We start from the raw sequence: 16,904 nt of genomic DNA, 5'->3' as shown, positions 1-16,904 counted from the left end.
CTCAGCCTTCCCTGGGACCGCAGCATTCCCTGCGCTGCCTCAGCACTCCCTGCGCTGCTGTTCCACGCCCATCCCGTGGTCCAGCGCCTGTGCGGGCTGCAGTGCCGGGCTCTCCCCACAAGGCGGCAGCACCGGGAGCGAGCAGCCCCGGCCGGTCCCGCTGGCTCGGGGCAGCTGCGCCTTGAACCCGCCCTGAGCCGGCGGGGCCGTGAACACAACGGGCAAAAACCCCACCGGTGCCCTTTATTTCACCCTCAAAGGCACAGGATCGCAGCATTTCCTGGGCTGGAAGGGACCCACAGGGAGCATCGAGTCCAAATCCTGGCCCTGCACCCCAAGAATCCCACCCTGTGCCCGAGAGCCTTGTCCAGACCCAAACTCTTCCCCCAAGATCCTGAAAACACAGAGGGGCTGGGAGAAGGATGACAATGGAGGATTTTTTATATAGATCTCCTTGTATGATCGTTATATAATATTATTAGATAGTCCAGGAACCCATCCCTGTGCCTGGACACCCATCCCTGTGCCGGGACACCCATCCCTGGGCCGGAATACCGATCCCCCGCGGCCCCCACCGTCCGCTCGGGGCTGTCCCCGTTCCCCGCTCACCTCCGAGCCCGGAGCACCCGCCCCGGTGCCCCCGGCCCGGCAGCGCTGCTCCCCGGGCTCCCCGCCATTGCCGCTCCTGGCGAAGAAGGGCGGAAGTCACCGGGACCGCACCAACGTGGCTATTCGACCTTCTCAAGATGGCGGCCGGAAGGACCCCGCTCCGTCTATTCGACTGCCTGAATGCTCCCGCCTGCCCCAGGCGCCGCTGACCCCACAGTCGGTGTCCGCATAGCGGGAAACGCCTCAGAAATCTGCGTGCAAGCGCTGGGCTGGCGTCGGCGTCGGCGTCGCGTTCAGGCAGCCGAATAGACGCACCTTGGGGGGGGGGGGGGGGCCTTCCCTGCCGCCATATTGAGAAGGTCAGAAAACAGCGTACACGGCCGCCATCTTTAGTGTGGCGGTGACGCAACTTCCGCCCTTCGCCGCCATCTTGGGTGCTGGCAGAAGCCACTTCCGGTCGAGCCGCCATCTTTAGTGTGGTACACTCAAGGGCCCCCGCCGCCCCTCACAAGGGCGTCTATTCGGCTGCCTGAATCCGGCCCGGACTCCGACGCCGGCCCCGCGCTTTCCGCGCGATTTTCCGCGGTGCTTCCCGGTGCGAGGACACGGCTGGTGGGGTCAGCGGCGCCGGAGGCGGGCGACTGCTCCGCGACCGGCGGCAGGCATCGGCAGGGACACCTCTCAAAGGGGCCTAGTGCGTCCGCCATCTTGAGTGTGGCGGAAGTGTAAACCACCCTCTGCAAGGTCCTGGCAGGTTCTAATAAAAACGTCACTTAACGCCGTCCCGAGAGCGCGGAACTGCGCCTTCCTTTCCGAGCCGCCTCCTTGAGAGCGACACGCGGGCGGCTCCATTCCGACCGTGCCCGCCCGGTGCCCCCCGCCCGGGTCGCGCTGCGACCGCGCCTCTGCTGCCTGGCAAAACCGGCCCCGCCCCCCGCGCTGTCATTCCTCGCGGTCACCGCCCCGCACGGCGCCCACTCCTTTCCATAGCTGTGGCCCCGCTCACGCACGGCCGTGTCCCTCGGCGCTCCGAGCCGCCCTTCGCCCCTCCCCTCCGCCGACAGACCCAGCCCCGCTCGCTCCCGCTCCTTGCCCTTGCCACGCTCGGCAGCCACCGAGGCCGCCGCCCGCCCTCTCGGCTCAGCCGGCACCGGGCGGCAGCAGCGCCGGGGCGCCGTGTCGGGGGCGGCAGTGCCGCGCTCTCGCCACCAGGCGGCAGCAGCGCCGCCCAGCTCAGCCCGGGGGCAGGGACAGAGCAGAGGGAAAAGCCGCCTCTGGGCGCTCTGCAGCTCCTGCAGCCCGAGCGTCTCGGCTCCTGGGGCCAGGCACTTGCTTCTTTCCTTCCTACAGAAAAACGCCGGCTCGTTATTCGCAAAACTTGCTGATCTCTATTCCCAGCTTCTTATATTCCTGTATGCGACAGAGTAGAGAGAGAGGGCTGGCTCATTTCAAAATGAATTTACATCTAAATCAGTAGCACTTGCCTATAGATGTAAAAGTGAAGAACTTAACAGGTTTTAGTATTCTGCACACATCCCTCGCTGGGAGGAATGGTAAAAAGTTAAAAACGAATGAAATGTAAAAAGTAGAAAGTTAGAAACAAAGTTACAACAGCAGAAATTTAGAAACAAACAAAGAGGTAAAATACAAGAAACAAACAAATTTCCAAAGGTCGAAAGTTAAAAACAAACAAAGTTAGAAACAAAAAAAAAAAAAAATCAGAAACAAAATTAGAAAGGTAGAAATTTAGAAACAAACTCAGAAAGGCAAGTGTTGAGCCTTTGACAGGGTACCCTTCCTTCTCGGACCAGGGTGAAAGAGCAGAGGAGGCTGCTGTTCTGCTGAGTTCTTTATTTCACAGTCTCACAGCTGTCTTGAAGGCAGAGTTCGAATGGGGTTACATGATAAAGCCAAGCAGCAGCAGCAGCAGGCAAAACCAGCTGCTTCTATATGCTCCATACACTGTATTTTTTCTTACAGAAGTGTGGATTCTATTTGTTAATTGACCAGTAAGATTAGCACACCATTCTAGTTTTCTTTTTCTTAACCCATCCCGGTCTAATTCTAACAGTCGTAAGCCTCACACAAGTGTCATCTGCCCTTGTTCCATAAGGAATCCCTCTACAGACAGGGAGTTGTCACCGGCCCCGTGCTCATGGGCTGCAGGGGACACCTGCACTGAGGAGGAAATGGAAACGGGAAAGAGGGAAATGCAACCGGATGGGACGCACCTCTGGCACCACATTTCCTCTTCTTCCTGCTGTCCTGGAAAGTCCCAAGTAAATCCAGTCCCTCAGACCTTGCATCCCTGAACGCCAGGAGAGCCGGTGTTTTACCCAGATCCCAGTGCCCTGCACGGCCGCGCTGACACGAGCGCAGGCCGATCGCTCCGCCCAGCACCATCCCTCATTTGCCTCCCACGGCTCCCCAGGCGGCCCCAAACCACCCCAGCGTGCCCGTGCCGGGGCCAGGGCCTGCCCCGAGCCCGACCAGAGGCTGTCACCCAGCCCTGCACCAGCTCCCACCCCCGGGAGAGCTGGGAATGCACTGAGAGCTCGGCTCCCCGGGCTCCCCAGCACCCAAACCGGTCCTCACACACACAAAAATGCCCAACCTGCCCCTCTGGGCACAGCCAAACACCACAATTCCATCATCCCCAAGGAACTCTGGCACTTGCCTCTTCACCTCTGCCCATTTCCAGTAGCCGGGGCTAGGACCGGCCTGTCAGAAAGAGCATTCCCTAGGCAGTTCATCCCAGCCCAGAGGAGAAGAGGAGCCTGTCCCTGACCCACACCATGGGCAGGACAAGGGGGGCCCTAGCTGGCTTTGCCTACTCCAACACCAAAGCTCTTGGTCCCAAAGATGGGGCGAGTTCAGTGGTTTTTTCCTGTCCTGAAAGAGAGCAGAAAAGGGAAGTTAATCCCACTGTGGAATCCAAGACTCCTGCATTTCATATTTCTGCTCTGATTGCTCACCGTGCAGTTTTAGCCATGGAAAAAAAAAAGAGAAAGACACCATATCAAATAAAATTGCCCTTTTCCAGCATTTTTATTCCAGGCATTAAAAGGATGCTCATTTCTCTTCTAGCATTGTTTCCCTCATTTTAGGAGAACCGTTTTCATCCCAGACCCCACTCGTCAGTTGTTCGATCCTCTGGCACTGGATTTGGACAAAAGAAGGGACGCACCTGGACTGCAGGAAATCACTGAGAGAAAACCCTTCCAAAACCTGACAGAGAAAAAACAACAGGAGATGCAGGAAGACACATCCCTCATTTGCACGTCTGCAATGCTTTTCTAAAGACTTCTCTGCATCTGGACGCTCTTTGCTCTTGGCTTTCTTTACAAGAATGCATTTGCTGCTAAACACGTCTCAGACCCTTACTTGGGATGGAGATGAAGACTCCCACAGGGAATAGCCAGGGAGATGCAGGGCCTGGGAACATCAAGGACGGAGAAGAGAAGGAACAGGGATTGTTTTTCTTGTTTAGAGCCAGCAGTGCTGTGAGCTTGGAGAACACACGGCACCGCAGGGATCCAGGGCAGGAGCGGGATAACTCCGGGATAAGGGGAATCTGCTCCCACTCCAGGGCTGTGCCAGTGAAGGAGGGGAATTTTTTAGTGCCTTCATTGCACACAAAAACCAAACCCAGCACCACCGAGCTGGACTTCCGTGAGCTGCAACACAAAGCGGCCCCTGGCCTTTGGGGGAACACAACCTCCCCGAGTCATGGAGCCAGGGGATGACACTTGGGAATGATCCTTGCTGCCTGCAGGCAAATCAGATGAGGGAGCCACAGGAGCTCTGGGGTTTCCTGCTCTTCCTGCAACGCCATCGGTCCAGACCAGGAGACCTTTCCTGGAACAGATCTTCCCTGTAAAGGGAGCTGCACCAAAGCTCAAGCCCGCATTTAGAGACCCCTGGAAAAGCAAAGGTGAGAGGGGATTACCTGGAGCCCCAGGGGACCGAGGTGAAGGCGATGAAGAAGCAGACAGCAAAGTGCTTCCACTGCTTCTCACTCCAGCAAGGGGAACATCCCTGGAATTTCATGTCCAGCGTCGCTCCCAAACCCCACAGGTGAACCCACGCGTACTCCAAGGCTGATCTCCTTCAAACTTCCAGCAGCACAGACCCACCGGGAGGAACTGCAATCCAAGGACACACATCAGCAACCGTCTTCCCGCTTGCCGCTCTCTCCACATTTTCCCTTTCCAGTGGGATGCAGGTGCCACCCCCCAGAGGCAGGAGAACTGCCTTGCAATCCAGTACAAAACCTGCCTGGAAAGCCCAGGATGCCCGGAGCCAGCAGCCGTTTCTCCTGGAGCTCCTGCTGACAGGCGTTTGAAGCCTGCTGTGCCTCACAGCTGCTTTTCTGCCAAGGGCATTCCCATCTTTTCTTTTTTAGCCCAAATAAAGGTTTGCAAAGCTGAGTTTTGTGAGAAGTGCTTCATATTTGGATTATTCTTAACTTGGAGTTTCCCTCGGCACCAAAATCAGGGGGTAAACCCAACATGGCCTCAAAGGGCCATAAGATCCCAGATATCTAATCCCCAGTTCCCTCAGGACTGGTTCATTAAAGCTTTTCAGGGGTAATTTGGCAAACTTCAGGGTTTGCTGATTTCACCATCAAAGCCACATGAAACCTGTGCAAAAGGAACTTAACTAAAGCTGGCTAAAAGTGGTCCCTGCTGATGACTCATTAAAACACCCCCTTAAAAAGGAGCTAGGATTGATTCCACACTCACAAACCCCCCCCCTTGCCACGATCGGCGCTCTCTGCCCGCCAAGGACACGGCACCGGGCAGGGACATTTCTCCCACTCCCCGGCAGAGACCTCCTCCTGCCACATCCAGGGAACCGCAGCCGCTCAGGGAACACCAACTTTGTCCTGGGCTGGGAACAGGACAGGGACAAGGAACGCTTTGAAGTCATTCCCACCTCGGTGCTGTCCAGACCTGGCAGAAAGCGCTTCCCACACCTCTCCTGGAATTCTCTTCCCCGGCCCTTCCAGCTTCGGAAGGCTTCTGGGGGAGCCTCAACTTTCGGTGCAGCTCAGAAGCTGCACGCGCCTAAAGCATCCCCACGGGAACACGAAGCTTCCCTCGGGCATTTCGTTTCTTTATCCCAAATATTCTCCCCACTCAGCCACAATCTAGAAAGAACAAAAGGGAAAAGAAGGAAGACCAATTAATTCTGACGTAAGGAGTCTTGACTATCCCGACACGCTGCCAGGTGAAAAAACATCCCTGCCCCTCTAACAAATCCCTCTGATACTGGCTCCATTCAGGATCAATTATTTAAACGCTGTATTAAGGAGCGTAAGGACACAACGCTTGGAATTCTCAAAAACGGCTCAGCTCTCGGCTACTCCAAGCACTTTCCCACCCGGGGAGCTGAGCTGTCCCAGATTTAAACGCCACGTTTGATCCAAATCCGACAGAAATCTGCTCTTGTTTGGTTACTGAGCTTTCCCAAAAGCTGTGCAGTCAAGCCTGGAAATCCTCACTGAAGCTTTGCCATGTCACATCGGGATTTACCCTTGGGAAAACCCCACTCTGAGCACTTGGGTTTCAAGAGGTTGCACCCGATGTTACAGACGCAGAATTCCTGTGGGGTTTGGCATTTCCTGTACCTCCAAACACGTGAAAAGAATGAAGTGCAGAGTCCCAAGGCTCCATTATTGCCATTCTCCTCACATCCCTTTCCTCAGCTGCACGTGGCTTTGTGCCTCCTCTGAAGGGCTGGAAAGGAATTTGGGAACCCCCCCTCAGCTTCTTCGGTTTTCAGCCTTTTCTCTGAGGCGGCCCGAAAGGCAAACAGGAAAAAAAAACCCCAGAAGTGCACAAAATCCCAGCCCCTCCCAAGATGCAGCTCCTCACACCAAACCTTGGGAGAATCCCTGGTGCTTCCAACACCGCTGCAATCCCACCTGGAGCTGAGCTTACAGGCTGCTCTGCCTAATCCACATGCAAGCCTGGATAGCCCAAAGCCTGCAAGAAAAGAGGAGGCAAAGTGAAGGGGAGAGGGGAAAAAACGGAGTTTTGGGTTTTCCCCGTGTTTGCAACAGGATTGAAGGGCAGGATGGAGAGCTTTCATGGAAAAGAAGTACCAAAGGCTGCTTAATTGCCAGCAATTAGCGCTGCTCAGGTTGAATCCAAGAGGACAAATGCACCGGGATCAAACAGGAGCGGCCGACAGGATGGGTTATGACACAGATCTGTGAAGCTGGAGCCTTCTTTCTTCTCCCGGGCTCTCCCAGAAATTCTCCATGGCCGGACGTGCTCCCGCTCTCCCCGCTGGGGAGGATGGACTTGGATAGCCCGGGTGACTGGTGAGCCTGAAACAAGAAAGTGATGCAGTGATCCAAGTGTTTTTCCAAGGAAATGACATATTCTCTGGACCTGGGATAACCCATATCCCATGGCCTTCTCCAGGAAGGGTCCCAGCTGGATATGGTCTCCCAGAAAGGATTCCATAGGGGCTCACCTTTTGCCTGGAGCTTGGCTGAAGTCCTCAGCAATGCCAGGGAATGTGGCCATTGGAGGCTTTGGGCAGATTTGGCTCATTTGCCTTTTTAGGCTTTGCTTCCTTCTCTCAGCCTTCCCACTGGATTGTGGCCTCCGAGGAATACGTAAAATCCCATTCCATTCCTATTCTTTCGGACAATTTTTTGTACCGTTCCTGTACAAAACGAGGCCCCCTGTTCGGATGCTTTTCCCCACCGTTCCCCGGCAGTTTTATCTGCCACTGCATTCCCTGCGTTGCTTGGGCTCTTCCCAGATCTCTGAGCTCCTTCACAAGGCAGGAGATCGATTTGGCCCAGGAACTAAACCCTCCCGAGGAATTGTCTGATGCCATCTCCGCATTTGACAGCTGATCCCTGTGCTCAAAGGATCCCTCTTTCTTCCCTTCAGCCAATTCCAAGGCTCGCTGCCCCCAGCTGGGATCAGTCCCCAGCCTGATCCCCGCAGTCTTCCCTGCCGGGATCCTGCTCAGGAATCCATGGGCTACGAATGTAAGAATTCATTCTTCCCACCCCTGCCCAGTTCCAAAGGATTTGGTGTCTGCCTTACCCGGCTGGAGCCTGCTTCCAACTCTGTTCTTGCTGCTTCTGCTGCTTTCCATTTCCCAGGAATTCCACCGACGGAGCGACAGCGATTTCCAGCTCCGCCAGGATTCCCTCTGTTGCGTTTGGGTGCTGGAAGGATATCAAAACCAGGGTCTCTGGGGCTTTGCTATCAGGAAATTACATCCCCGGATTTGTTCATTTCCAAATATTATCTCTTCCCAACAAAGCACTGGGCATCCAAGGAATTCAGAAAGTGATGGGCTGACCACAGCTTACTCCTCTGCAATGTCAGAGCTTGGAAAAAAAAGGGCAGTTGAGGCTTCTCCTGGTGCTGCCCGTGAGGTGTATTTTACTTAACAGCCCCTTCCTGTGTCTTTCCCTGTATCCACCAAAAAATCCACCCGTTCATTCCCCAGCTGCTTGCTTCCTCCCTCTTTTCCTGTATCCAACAGAATTTTAACAGGTGAATAATCCCCTCTGGAAGAGCACCTTTCATTCCAAACCTAAGAACAAACGAATCACTTTCCTTCGACCATCCTTATTAGGATTGCACTGAGAGCAGGGGATGGAAAATGATCCTCTCCTGGTCCCTGCTGGATTCCCAGAGCAGGGATTCTTTCCCTCTTTCACCCCCCCACGGTGCCCTCCTCCCCCTCCCGCTCCACCCCGCACCCTTTTCAGGCTTTGTTCCACAGCTTTTGCCTCCAGGCCTCAGATCCTTTCGTTCTCCAGGAGCTCCCAGCAGCTCCACGGCCTTTCCTCTCCCATCCTGATCATTTCTCCAAGAACGGAGCTCCGCATTTCAATTGCCTTCTCTTTTCTCTGACAACTCCCACCAATCCAGACCTAAAGCTGACACAAGGAACACTCGGTGCCCACAAATCCAAACCCAGACCCGGCCATCCCTAAACCAGCAACTCCCGGACAATTTGCGTTCATTCCAACCTAACACTGAGGACTCACCCAATCCTTCAAAATTCCCAAGAAATATCCCGTTGCCTTCACAGCTCCCAGGGGATTCTGCTTCGCGCTCACACGGATTTGGGACTTCCCTGAAAAAACCCGTGCAGGGCACGCTGGAATCCCCGATCCCGTGAATCCGGGGAGCGTTAAAAGCTCGGTCCAGCCTGGGCCCCCGGAAATTTTTGCCAACTATCCCCCAAGTCCTCGGGATAACAGAACTCTCTCTGGTACTGCATTTTTGGCGTTGGAAAGCCTGGAATTACTCTATTCCTAGTGCTGGGCTCTGCATATGGCCGAGAAAATCCCGGCCTCCACACAGACCCAGATTCCAAACTTTTTGATACATTTCAGCAAACCGAGAAATTCACCTTCCCTGCTTCTTCTTAAGGGCATCCTTCTCTTCCCTTACCCGGCGGGCTCTCTCCCACTGGGGGTGGGTTTTCCCCTTCCCATGCTAATTAGTCCCTACTTCTAGGAGGTTTAGGTACCTTTCTTCCCTGGGAGGGATTTCTTAACACAGCTACCGAGGCTTTGGGAGTCTCCTTTATCTTCTACTTTCTGGAAAAACACCCTGTGATCCATAAATGCCACAATCCAGACGCCCAACTTCAACAAGACATCCTTTTTACCTAAAAACACTCACTCTCAACTCTTAGATCTTTGGAAGTTTTACCCCCGCAAAATTCCCCTATTTTTCCACCACTGAATTCCTCAGTCCTGCTTCCAAGGATTTCTTGAATACCACGGGGTTTTTCTCAAGATTTACCCCCACGACCTTCCCTACGTGCCCACTGCTCATCACCTCATTTTTCCCTCAATGTCTTCGTTCTCCACCCCAGAGAGTTTGTCAAGTGTTGCCTCCAAAATGTTCCCCATCTGTCCACTACCGAGTTCCCCATTTTGCCTCCAAAATATTCCTTCTGTCCCCTCCAGATTGCATCCACTTTTGCCCCCAACATTTTACTTCCTCTACAATATTGATTAAACCTTTTCCACCCCAAAAATGTGCATTCTCTCCCTTAAACAGCACCTCAGCTTTTCCCTCAAAAATGGCCCAGAGAGAAACTCAGATTCAGCCCCCAAACTCCCATCTTCCTACACAAACAGTTCTTGTGGCCCCTCTCAATTCCCCCAGGCTTTCAGCTAAAGGAAGAACTGGAAGCCTATTCCCTCATCTCCGCCCTTGTTTTGCTTTCCCGGAAAACCTTGCGATCCCACACTTTCTCCAAGAGATCTGCTGGGAGTACTGGAAGGTTTGCTCTGTCAGAGCGCATGGAGGGTTTACAGCACTTGTTCCTCTGCAGCTTTACCCTTTTATCAGGTTTCCCCTGGAACGGTGCTGTGGGAGAAGCTTGGAACTACCAGAAATGGATCAGGTTCACCATTTATGCCCCACCAGTTTTTATCTGGTTTGAAACTCCTGGAATTACCCTCAAATGTGCCCTAGAACACTGCTGTGAGAGGATCAATGAGAAGAACAGCCTGAAAGCAGAAAACCACCTCCAGCAGCAGCCAGAATGATCCCATTTCTCTTCTTACCTGGTCCTGCCAGAGCTCCCAACAGCCATTCCCATTCCAAAACAAGAGCTGTGGAAGACATTCCTGCTGTCCGTGAGGGTGAGGTGGCAGTTCTGGATGTTCTTTGCTGTGGAATCAGACAACAAACAGAGTGTAAAGGATCTTGGTGGTCCCTTCCAAGCCAAACCAGCCCGTGATTCCATGCGTGGATCAGCACCTGTCCCAGCTCCATTCCAGAAACCTCCTCCCACTAACCCAGAACTTTCCTTTTTCTGCTCAACATCAGGGATTTGCTGCCGAGTGCCCCGAGCAGGGGACGCCTCAGCCTTCCCTGGGACCGCAGCATTCCCTGCGCTGCCTCAGCACTCCCTGCGCTGCTGTTCCACGCCGATCCCGTGGTCCAGCGCCTGTGCGGGCTGCAGTGCCGGGCTCTCCCCACAAGGCGGCAGCACCGGGAGCGAGCAGCCCCGGCCGGTCCCGCTGGCTCGGGGCAGCTGCGCCTTGAACCCGCCCTGAGCCGGCGGGGGCCGTGAACACAACGGGCAAAAACCCCACCGGTGCCCTTTATTTCACCCTCAAAGGCACAGGATCGCAGCATTTCCTGGGCTGGAAGGGACCCACAGGGAGCATCGAGTCCAAATCCTGGCCCTGCACCCCAAGAATCCCACCCTGTGCCCGAGAGCCTTGTCCAGACCCAAACTCTTCCCCCAAGATCCTGAAAACACAGAGGGGCTGGGAGAAGGATGACAATGGAGGATTTTTTATATAGATCTCCTTGTATGATCGTTATATAATATTATTAGATAGTCCAGGAACCCATCCCTGTGCCTGGACACCCATCCCTGTGCCGGGACACCCATCCCTGGGCCGGAATACCGATCCCCCGCGGCCCCCCACCGTCCGCTCGGGGCTGTCCCCGTTCCCCGCTCACCTCCGAGCCCGGAGCACCCGCCCCGGTGCCCCCGGCCCGGCAGCGCTGCTCCCCGGGCTCCCCGCCATTGCCGCTCCTGGCGAAGAAGGGCGGAAGTCACCGGGACCGCACCAACGTGGCTATTCGACCTTCTCAAGATGGCGGCCGGAAGGACCCCGCTCCGTCTATTCGACTGCCTGAATGCTCCCGCCTGCCCCAGGCGCCGCTGACCCCACAGTCGGTGTCCGCATAGCGGGAAACGCCTCAGAAATCTGCGTGCAAGCGCTGGGCTGGCGTCGGCGTCGGCGTCGCGTTCAGGCAGCCGAATAGACGCACCTTGGGGGGGGGGGGGCCTTCCCTGCCGCCATATTGAGAAGGTCAGAAAACAGCGTACACGGCCGCCATCTTTAGTGTGGCGGTGACGCAACTTCCGCCCTTCGCCGCCATCTTTGGTGCTGGCAGAAGCCACTTCCGGTCGAGCCGCCATCTTTAGTGTGGTACACTCAAGGGCCCCCGCCGCCCCTCACAAGGGCGTCTATTCGGCTGCCTGAATCCGGCCCGGACTCCGACGCCGGCCCCGCGCTTTCCGCGCGATTTTCCGCGGTGCTTCCCGGTGCGAGGACACGGCTGGTGGGGTCAGCGGCGCCGGAGGCGGGCGACTGCTCCGCGACCGGCGGCAGGCATCGGCAGGGACACCTCTCAAAGGGGCCTAGTGCGTCCGCCATCTTGAGTGTGGCGGAAGTGTAAACCACCCTCTGCAAGGTCCTGGCAGGTTCTAATAAAAACGTCACTTAACGCCGTCCCGAGAGCGCCCAACTGCGCCTTCCTTTCCGAGCCGCCTCCTTGAGAGCGACACGCGGGCGGCTCCATTCCGACCGTGCCCGCCCGGTGCCCCCCGCCCGGGTCGCGCTGCGACCGCGCCTCTGCTGCCTGGCAAAACCGGCCCCGCCCCCCGCGCTGTCATTCCTCGCGGTCACCGCCCCGCACGGCGCCCACTCCTTTCCATAGCTGTGGCCCCGCTCACGCACGGCCGTGTCCCTCGGCGCTCCGAGCCGCCCTTCGCCCCTCCCCTCCGCCGACAGACCCAGCCCCGCTCGCTCCCGCTCCTTGCCCTTGCCACGCTCGGCAGCCACCGAGGCCGCCGCCCGCCCTCTCGGCTCAGCCGGCACCGGGCGGCAGCAGCGCCGGGGCGCCGTGTCGGGGGCGGCAGTGCCGCGCTCTCGCCACCAGGCGGCAGCAGCGCCGCCCAGCTCAGCCCGGGGGCAGGGACAGAGCAGAGGGAAAAGCCGCCTCTGGGCGCTCTGCAGCTCCTGCAGCCCGAGCGTCTCGGCTCCTGGGGCCAGGCACTTGCTTCTTTCCTTCCTACAGAAAAACGCCGGCTCGTTATTCGCAAAACTTGCTGATCTCTATTCCCAGCTTCTTATATTCCTGTATGCGACAGAGTAGAGAGAGAGGGCTGGCTCATTTCAAAATGAATTTACATCTAAATCAGTAGCACTTGCCTATAGATGTAAAAGTGAAGAACTTAACAGGTTTTAGTATTCTGCACACATCCCTCGCTGGGAGGAATGGTAAAAAGTTAAAAACGAATGAAATGTAAAAAGTAGAAAGTTAGAAACAAAGTTACAACAGCAGAAATTTAGAAACAAACAAAGAGGTAAAATACAAGAAACAAACAAATTTCCAAAGGTCGAAAGTTAAAAACAAACAAAGTTAGAAACAAAAAAAAAAAAAATCAGAAACAAAATTAGAAAGGTAGAAATTTAGAAACAAACTCAGAAAGGCAAGTGTTGAGCCTTTGACAGGGTACCCTTCCTTCTCGGACCAGGGTGAAAGAGCAGAGGAGGCTGCTGTTCTGCTGAGTTCTTTATTTCACAGTCTCACAGCTGTCTTGAAGGCAGAGTTCGAATGGGGTTACATGATAAAGCCAAGCAGCAGCAGCAGCAGGCAAAACCAGCTGCTTCTATATGCTCCATACACTGTATTTTTTCTTACAGAAGTGTGGATTCTATTTGTTAATTGACCAGTAAGATTAGCACACCATTCTAGTTTTCTTTTTCTTAACCCATCCCGGTCTAATTCTAACAGTCGTAAGCCTCACACAAGTGTCATCTGCCCTTGTTCCATAAGGAATCCCTCTACAGACAGGGAGTTGTCACCGGCCCCGTGCTCATGGGCTGCAGGGGACACCTGCACTGAGGAGGAAATGGAAACGGGAAAGAGGGAAATGCAACCGGATGGGACGCACCTCTGGCACCACATTTCCTCTTCTTCCTGCTGTCCTGGAAAGTCCCAAGTAAATCCAGTCCCTCAGACCTTGCATCCCTGAACGCCAGGAGAGCCGGTGTTTTACCCAGATCCCAGTGCCCTGCACGGCCGCGCTGACACGAGCGCAGGCCGATCGCTCCGCCCAGCACCATCCCTCATTTGCCTCCCACGGCTCCCCAGGCGGCCCCAAACCACCCCAGCGTGCCCGTGCCGGGGCCAGGGCCTGCCCCGAGCCCGACCAGAGGCTGTCACCCAGCCCTGCACCAGCTCCCACCCCCGGGAGAGCTGGGAATGCACTGAGAGCTCGGCTCCCCGGGCTCCCCAGCACCCAAACCGGTCCTCACACACACAAAAATGCCCAACCTGCCCCTCTGGGCACAGCCAAACACCACAATTCCATCATCCCCAAGGAACTCTGGCACTTGCCTCTTCACCTCTGCCCATTTCCAGTAGCCGGGGCTAGGACCGGCCTGTCAGAAAGAGCATTCCCTAGGCAGTTCATCCCAGCCCAGAGGAGAAGAGGAGCCTGTCCCTGACCCACACCATGGGCAGGACAAGGGGGGCCCTAGCTGGCTTTGCCTACTCCAACACCAAAGCTCTTGGTCCCAAAGATGGGGCGAGTTCAGTGGTTTTTTCCTGTCCTGAAAGAGAGCAGAAAAGGGAAGTTAATCCCACTGTGGAATCCAAGACTCCTGCATTTCATATTTCTGCTCTGATTGCTCACCGTGCAGTTTTAGCCATGGAAAAAAAAAAGAGAAAGACACCATATCAAATAAAATTGCCCTTTTCCAGCATTTTTATTCCAGGCATTAAAAGGATGCTCATTTCTCTTCTAGCATTGTTTCCCTCATTTTAGGAGAACCGTTTTCATCCCAGACCCCACTCGTCAGTTGTTCGATCCTCTGGCACTGGATTTGGACAAAAGAAGGGACGCACCTGGACTGCAGGAAATCACTGAGAGAAAACCCTTCCAAAACCTGACAGAGAAAAAACAACAGGAGATGCAGGAAGACACATCCCTCATTTGCACGTCTGCAATGCTTTTCTAAAGACTTCTCTGCATCTGGACGCTCTTTGCTCTTGGCTTTCTTTACAAGAATGCATTTGCTGCTAAACACGTCTCAGACCCTTACTTGGGATGGAGATGAAGACTCCCACAGGGAATAGCCAGGGAGATGCAGGGCCTGGGAACATCAAGGACGGAGAAGAGAAGGAACAGGGATTGTTCTTCTTGTTTAGAGCCAGCAGTGCTGTGAGCTTGGAGAACACACGGCACCGCAGGGATCCAGGGCAGGAGCGGGATAACTCCGGGATAAGGGGAATCTGCTCCCACTCCAGGGCTGTGCCAGTGAAGGAGGGGAATTTTTTAGTGCCTTCATTGCACACAAAAACCAAACCCAGCACCACCGAGCTGGACTTCCGTGAGCTGCAACACAAAGCGGCCCCTGGCCTTTGGGGGAACACAACCTCCCCGAGTCACGGAGCCAGGGGATGACACTTGGGAATGATCCTTGCTGCCTGCAGGCAAATCAGATGAGGGAGCCACAGGAGCTCTGGGGTTTCCTGCTCTTCCTGCAACGCCATCGGTCCAGACCAGGAGACCTTTCCTGGAACAGATCTTCCCTGTAAAGGGAGCTGCACCAAAGCTCAAGCCCGCATTTAGAGACCCCTGGAAAAGCAAAGGTGAGAGGGGATTACCTGGAGCCCCAGGGGACCGAGGTGAAGGCGATGAAGAAGCAGACAGCAAAGTGCTTCCACTGCTTCTCACTCCAGCAAGGGGAACATCCCTGGAATCTCATGTCCAGCGTCGCTCCCAAACCCCACAGGTGAACCCACGCGTACTCCAAGGCTGATCTCCTTCAAACTTCCAGCAGCACAGACCCACCGGGAGGAACTGCAATCCAAGGACACACATCAGCAACCGTCTTCCCGCTTGCCGCTCTCTCACATTTTCCCTTTCCAGTGGGATGCAGGTGCCACCCCCCAGAGGCAGGAGAACTGCCTTGCAATCCAGTACAAAACCTGCCTGGAAAGCCCAGGATGCCCGGAGCCAGCAGCCGTTTCTCCTGGAGCTCCTGCTGACAGGCGTTTGAAGCCTGCTGTGCCTCACAGCTGCTTTTCTGCCAAGGGCATTCCCATCTTTTCTTTTTTAGCCCAAATAAAGGTTTGCAAAGCTGAGTTTTGTGAGAAGTGCTTCATATTTGGATTATTCTTAACTTGGAGTTTCCCTCGGCACCAAAATCAGGGGGTAAACCCAACATGGCCTCAAAGGGCCATAAGATCCCAGATATCTAATCCCCAGTTCCCTCAGGACTGGTTCATTAAAGCTTTTCAGGGGTAATTTGGCAAACTTCAGGGTTTGCTGATTTCACCATCAAAGCCACATGAAACCTGTGCAAAAGGAACTTAACTAAAGCTGGCTAAAAGTGGTCCCTGCTGATGACTCATTAAAACACCCCCTTAAAAAGGAGCTAGGATTGATTCCACACTCACAAACCCCCCCCCTTGCCACGATCGGCGCTCTCTGCCCGCCAAGGACACGGCACCGGGCAGGGACATTTCTCCCACTCCCCGGCAGAGACCTCCTCCTGCCACATCCAGGGAACCGCAGCCGCTCAGGGAACACCAACTTTGTCCTGGGCTGGGAACAGGACAGGGACAAGGAACGCTTTGAAGTCATTCCCACCTCGGTGCTGTCCAGACCTGGCAGAAAGCGCTTCCCACACCTCTCCTGGAATTCTCTTCCCCGGCCCTTCCAGCTTCGGAAGGCTTCTGGGGGAGCCTCAACTTTCGGTGCAGCTCAGAAGCTGCACGCGCCTAAAGCATCCCCACGGGAACACGAAGCTTCCCTCGGGCATTTCGTTTCTTTATCCCAAATATTCTCCCCACTCAGCCACAATCTAGAAAGAACAAAAGGGAAAAGAAGGAAGACCAATTAATTCTGACGTAAGGAGTCTTGACTATCCCGACACGCTGCCAGGTGAAAAAACATCCCTGCCCCTCTAACAAATCCCTCTGATACTGGCTCCATTCAGGATCAATTATTTAAACGCTGTATTAAGGAGCGTAAGGACACAACGCTTGGAATTCTCAAAAACGGCTCAGCTCTCGGCTACTCCAAGCACTTTCCCACCCGGGGAGCTGAGCTGTCCCAGATTTAAACGCCACGTTTGATCCAAATCCGACAGAAATCTGCTCTTGTTTGGTTACTGAGCTTTCCCAAAAGCTGCGCAGTCAAGCCTGGAAATCCTCACTGAAGCTTTGCCATGTCACATCGGGATTTACCCTTGGGAAAACCCCACTCTGAGCACTTGGGTTTCAAGAGGTTGCACCCGATGTTACAGACGCAGAATTCCTGTGGGGTTTGGCATTTCCTGTACCTCCAAACACGTGAAAAGAATGAAGTGCAGAGTCCCAAGGCTCCATTATTGCCATTCTCCTCACATCCCTTTCCTCAGCTGCACGTGGCTTTGTGCCTCCTCTGAAGGGCTGGAAAGGAATTTGGGAACCCCCCCTCAGCTTCTTCGGTTTTCAGCCTTTTCTCTGAGGCGGCCCGAAAGGCAAACA

This window comes from Corvus hawaiiensis, chromosome 7 (assembly GCF_020740725.1).
Source record: "Corvus hawaiiensis isolate bCorHaw1 chromosome 7, bCorHaw1.pri.cur, whole genome shotgun sequence".
In the NCBI taxonomy this organism is placed as follows: Eukaryota; Metazoa; Chordata; class Aves; order Passeriformes; family Corvidae; genus Corvus; species Corvus hawaiiensis.
Note: the sequence above shows the minus strand (reverse complement) of the source record.